Source organism: Theropithecus gelada, chromosome 1 (assembly GCF_003255815.1).
Source record: "Theropithecus gelada isolate Dixy chromosome 1, Tgel_1.0, whole genome shotgun sequence".
Lineage (NCBI taxonomy): Eukaryota > Metazoa > Chordata > Mammalia > Primates > Cercopithecidae > Theropithecus > Theropithecus gelada.
The window spans coordinates 135,127,024-135,133,387 of NC_037668.1; positions in this window are offsets into that span (position 1 = coordinate 135,127,024).

Genomic DNA, 6,364 nt, shown 5'->3' on the forward strand with positions numbered 1-6,364 from the left:
GCCTTCGAGGTTAGGATTTCTATATATAAATTTGGGAAGAAAGCAAACATTCAGACCATGGCACATGTATATAAGCAAACACTGGAAGGATATAGAAAAATTAATTAAAGTAGTTACACGTGGAGTCGGACAATAGGAACTGGGCAAAAGAGAGAAAAAGGTAGGAGCAAGACTTTCATTGTATTCTTTTGCATTTTTAATATTATTTTTAAATGATAAAAAGATATTACCTATCCTAACAATTAAATGATAAAAACTGTTGCAGAAAAATAACTCATAAAATTACCTCAGTACTACATTATTGAAACACAAGTAACTTCATTTGATCAGTAACTTGACTGAACAGTTTACAAACACTAAATATGCAGCCAGAGAAATAGAAGTTTCCTCCATTTTGACTCCACAAAGTCTCTAGTGAGAGAGGAACTGGTACTGGGAAAGAATTCGTTATCGTTATTTATTAGAAACTGCAGGCCAGCAAGCATGTCAGGGACCTGAATAAAACAAAGCAAGAAGCATTATTAGCATCAAAAAACAACCACTGACAGTGAGCAACACGACTTCCAGAATGAATAAACAGGTGTATAGCCACTTAAAGCATAATTTCCATATAATAGGAGCAAATAGGTACATAACAGAGAAGCCATCCCACTGAGACTGAGAAAAATTGGACCGCAGAGCAGTAAAATGGTGTTGTTGTTGAAGTAACAATCAAGCTAGTAGGTGATGAAAACAGAAAGAAAACAAACAGTGAGGAAACCCTCCATATATTTAGCATCAGTCAATTCCTTTCTAGGAACAGCTCAAAGCCAAGAGTTGAAAAGAAGCCTGCACCCTAATGCTCCCATCTTTGACTCTCGAAGTATACTATTAAAAAGTGGTGAGTAAGGACAAGTAGGTTTCTCCCACCATGATTCCTATCAAGACTCTTCACCAAAATCTGAGAGATCAAAGGAGTGCAGCCACATTAATTAAAAATATAAGTGAAGAATATAAGAATGAATGGAATCGGGCGTATTTTGCCTAGAGAAGAGGGGGTAATATTACTAAAACACCAGGGGTTCAGTTTAGGCCTTGCCTCTTACCATGCACAGAAAGCCAATGACTGAGACAAGAAGTATTGTCAAGGAAGAAGGTTTTAATTGGGTGCAGCAATCGAGGAGATGGGAGATCAGCCTCAAATCCATCTCCCTGACTTACTAAAGCTGGGGATTTAGATAGCAGGTAAGAAATGTAACTATGTGTGAGAAAACAGGAACTCAGGAGGGATAAGGAAACAATCATAAGAAATGAGGAGCCTGGAGTCCCATTGTCTGAATGCGATGATCTGGTGATTTTTAGTTCTTTGATACTTTTTGAGAAGCATGGGGGTCCTTTTCTGAGGAAGAAACTCAGGTAAAACAAATTAAGTTTTCAAGCTTTAAGAACACAAGTGTCAATTTCTATGTTTATTCCCCCACCACCACCACAAAAAAATCTATGGGACTATTGGGTCAGTTTCAGTAAGAGAAAGAGCAACTAGGATCAGTATCAACCAGAACAAATATTATTTGATTACCAACCAGTTTAGGTTTTGGGAATTAGAAAATAAAAGAAAACATAAACCTTGCCTCAAGGAGCTTAGAAGATAGGGTATACACATTCAAAAAAAAGTTGTAAACTGGTTGATTATGGGTCAATCCAGGATAGAAATGTGTTATATTATAGAATGATACGTCAATATTTAAAATATTAGGCAATTTCGTATAAAACTTCAGATTTCAGCTTTGCTTCAAAAAGCAGGACACAGAGGATTACTGAGTGTTGATAGGAGGAAGTGTTTCAGGGATCATGGGATATATTTTACACTGAAGACAAAAGAAGCACCATGTGCAAAATGATGCGGACTGTAAGTGGTATAATAATAATGCCTATTACCTAGAAATATCATGAATTAAGTTCTTAGCACAGTGTCCTACAAAAAGAAAGCAATTCAATGCAGACAAAAGAGCCAACTGAATACACGAATTTATTTTCCCTCCTTCCTGAAACCATACTGTATTAGTTGTGTTGTTTTGTTCTGTTGTTTTGTTTTGCTTCACTTTGAGTCTTTCAATATGCAAAGCCAAGAAGAGGAGAGGAGAGGAGAGGAGGGGAGGGGAGGGGAGGGGAGCAAAAAGTTTGGAAGCCAGAAAGTAAATAATTAACTAATTGTAACTGACAGCAAACCCAAGCAAGCAAAATACAAAGCTAGTAATGGGAGAAGTGAGAAGCAACCCTATGTATTTATAGCAGGTAACTGCCCTCCTCTGGAGGTGTAGTTGAAAATAAATCCAGAAGATGAAGATTGGTCAAAAGTGTTTTTAAGAACCACTTATCTCACCACGATATTGTCAGATGAGCTGTGATACGGTTTGGTTCTTTGTTCCAACCCAAATCTCATCTTGGATTGTATTCCCATAATTCCCATGTGTTGTGGGAGGGACCAGTGGGAGATAATTGAATCATGGGGGCCATTTCCCCTATACTGTTCTCATCATAATGAATAAGTCTCACAAGATCTGATGATTTTACCAGGGGGTTCTGCTTTTGTGTCTTCTCTCATTCTCTCTTTGCCTGCTGCCATCCATGTAAAACGGGACTTGCTCCTTCTTGTCTTCAACCATGATTGTGAGGCTTCCCCAGCCACATGGAACTGTAAGTCCAATTAAACCTCTTTCTTTTGTAAATTGCCCAGTCTCGGGTATGTCTTTATCAGCATCATGAAAACAGACTAATATGGTAAATTGGTACCAGTGGAGTAGGGGCATTGCTGAAAAGATAACCAAAAAATGTGGGAGCAACTTTGGAACTTGGTAACAGGCAGAGGTTGGAACAGTTTGGAGGCTCAGAAGAAGACAGGAAAATGTGGGAAAGTTTTGAACTTCCTGGAGACTTGTTGAATGGCTTCACCCAAAATGCTGATAGTGATATGGACAATAAAGTCCAGGCTGAGATGGTCTCAAATGGAGATAAGGAACTTGTTGGAAACTGCAGCAAAGGTTACTCTTGTTATGTTTTAGCAAAGAGACTGGTGGCATTTTGCCCATGCCCTAGAGATTTATGGAACTTTGAACTTGAGAGAGATGATTTAGGGTATCTAGCAGAAGAAATTTCTAAGCAGCAAAACATTCAACAGGTGACTTGGGTGCTGTTAAAAGCATTCAGTTTTAAAAGGGAAACAGAGCATAAAAGTTTGAAAAACCTGCAGCCTGACAATTTGACAATTTGACAGGAAAGAAAATCCCATTTTCTGAGGAGAAATTCAGGCCACCTGCAGAAGTTTGCATAAGTAACAAGGAGCCAAATGTTAATCCCCAAAACAATGTGGAAAATGTCTTCAGGGCATGTCAGAGATCTTCACAGCAGCCCCTCCCATCACAAGCCCAGAGGTCTAGGAGGAAAAAGTGGTTTCATGGGCTAGGCTCAGGGTCCCCGAGCTGTGTACAGCCTAGGGACTTTGTGCCCTGCATCCCACCTGCTCCAACTGTGGCTGAAAGGGGCCAAGGTAGATCTCAGGCCATGGCTTCTGATGATGCATGCCCCAAGCTTTGGCAGTTTCCACATGGTGTTGAGCCTGCAGATGCACAGAAGTCAAGAATTGAGGTGTGGGAACCTTCACCTAGATTTCAGAAGATGTATGGAAACTCCTGGATGCCCAGGCAGAGGTTTGCTGCAGGGGTGGGGCCATCATGGAGAACCTCTGCTAGAGCAGTGCAGAAGGGAAACGTGGGCTTGGAGCCCCCACAGAGACTCCCTACTGGGGCACCACCTAGTGCAGCTGTGAGAGGAGGACACCATCCTCCAGACCCCAGAATGGTAGATTCACCTACAGCTTGCACTGTGCACCTGAAAAGCGACAGACCATCAACACCAGCCCATGAAAGCTGGTGGGAGGGAAACTGTATGCTACAAAGCCACAAGGGCTGAGCTGCCCAGGAGCATGGGAACTCATCTCTTGCATCAGTGTGACCTGGATGTGAGACATGGAGTCAAAGGAGATCATTTTGTAGCTTGAAGATTGGACTGCCTGGCTGGATTTCAGACTTGCATGGGCCCTGTAGCACCTTTGTTTTGGCCAATTTCTCCCATTTGGAATGGTTGCATTTATCCAGTGTCTGTATCTCCATTGCATCTAGGAAATAATAGCTTGCTTTTGATTTTACAGGCTCCTAGGCAGAAGGAACTCACCTTATCTCAGATGAGACTTTGGACTGTGGACTTTTCAGTTAATGCTGAAATGAGATAAGACTTTGGGGGACTGTTGGGAAGGCATAATTGGCTTTGAAATGTGAGGACATGAGATTTGGCAGGGGCCAGGGATGAATGATACGGCTTGCCTCTTTGTCCCCACCCAAATCTCATATTGGATTCTACTCCCATAATTCCCATGTGTTGTGGGAGGGACTCAGTGGGAGATAATTGAATCATGGGAGTCATTTCCCCCATACTGCTCTCATGGTAGTGAATAAGTCTCATAAGATCTGATCGTTTTATCAGAGTTTCTGCTTTTGAATCCTCTCATTCTGTCTGTCTGCTGCCATCCATGTAAGATGGGACTTACTTCTCCTTGCCTTCTCCATGATTGTGAGGCTACCCCAGCCACGTGGAACTGTAATTCCAATTAAAACCTATTTCTTTTGTAAATTGCCCAGTCTTGGGTATGTCTTTATTGGCAGCATGAAAACTGACTAATACGGCCGGGCGCGGTGGCTCAAGCCTGTAATCCCAGCACTTTGGGGGGCCGAGATGGGTGGATCACGAGGTCAGGAGATCGAGACCATCCTGGCTAACCCGATGAAACCTCGTCTCTACTAAAAAATACAAAATAAACTAGCCGGGCGAGGTGGCAGGCACCTGTAGTCCCAGCTACTCGGGAGGCTGAGGCAGGAGAATGGCATGAACCCGGGAGGCGGAGCTTGCAGTGAGCTGAGATCCGGCCACTGCACTCCAGCCTGGGAGACAGAGCAAGACTCCATCTCAAAAAAAAAAAAAAAAGAAAACTGACTAATACAAGCTGGATGGCTGTTTCACCCCATTGAGCATTTACATCCTGAATGCCCAGATCTTTGCCTTCTTACCCCATGCACTTCACAGAGGTTGAAAGTCAGGTCTGTAACCTTTCCAGCAAGAGATTGAAAGCAGTTACTCAAAAAATCTGACCTATACATTGAAAAATAGTATCAAAACAAACAAAAATGAAAATGATTCACAGAGAAACATAAACTATCCAGAGAGATTTTCAAAATATTATTAAGATACTTGGAAACCTAATAAAGGATAATTCATCTATGACAAAGAGAGCAGAATACTATTTTTAAGAAGGAACATTAGAAAACAAAGAAGGGTTTCCTGATTTCCACGCTAGACAGTGATACAGCAGGTGGAGTTAATAGCCCTTGTATGATTTCCAAATTCATGCAAAGGCCACATGTGAATATCATTCAGCTCTGACATCCTCCTTTCACATCCTTTCTTTATATTCATCTTCCCTGATTCCCTATTTTGGTCTGAATATCTCTTATGTGAAAGTACAACATATCCTGTGCATATATCTTTCATGGCTCATATACCATATACCATAAATTTGTATGTTTAGTTGTCCATCTCCCACACAGAGTATGAAGATCCTCCAGGGAAAGGACTGGGTATCACCAACACATGGCATGATATCTGGCATATTAGTATGTGCTCAATAAATGTCTGTTGAATGAATAAATTGAATGGATGAGTGAAATGCTATCACACTAGTTTGGTATGTCACCAAGACTGATAATCCCAAAAGTCCATTATCAGCTTTGCTGAACTCCCATGCCTAAATCAGCTATGCCACTTTCCAGAGGAAAAACAAACAAACAAACAAAAAAACAGAAAAATGCTTGGGTAGAGAAAGAAAAGAAGGATAGGATCCTTCCCTCATTAAAGAATGCCCATTTGAGCAAATAATATGTAGTTATATACAAGAAAAATAAATCTATGAATCATCTATGGATTTCTCCTTCCAGTTGCAAAGGCAAATGCTCTGTTACTAACTCTAAATTCCCACTCACACACTTTCAAATATTAACAGTGGTCAGATCTGAAGCTTCTTTTCGGTTCTATGTTTTCTGATGTTTCTATAGTAGACAGGTATTACTTGGACAATAAAAATGAATTTTATATATATAATATAAATTCAAATCAATGCTGAAATATACTTTAAGAAAATCCCTACCTCTTTCTGAATCAACAATGGCATAGGGTTTTTAACCTGTTCCTACATCATAGTCAACAGTGAAGCTTGTTAAAAGATACTATTGTCCTTGCTCCTCTCATATCTGCAGAACAAATATCTACAAGAGAGACA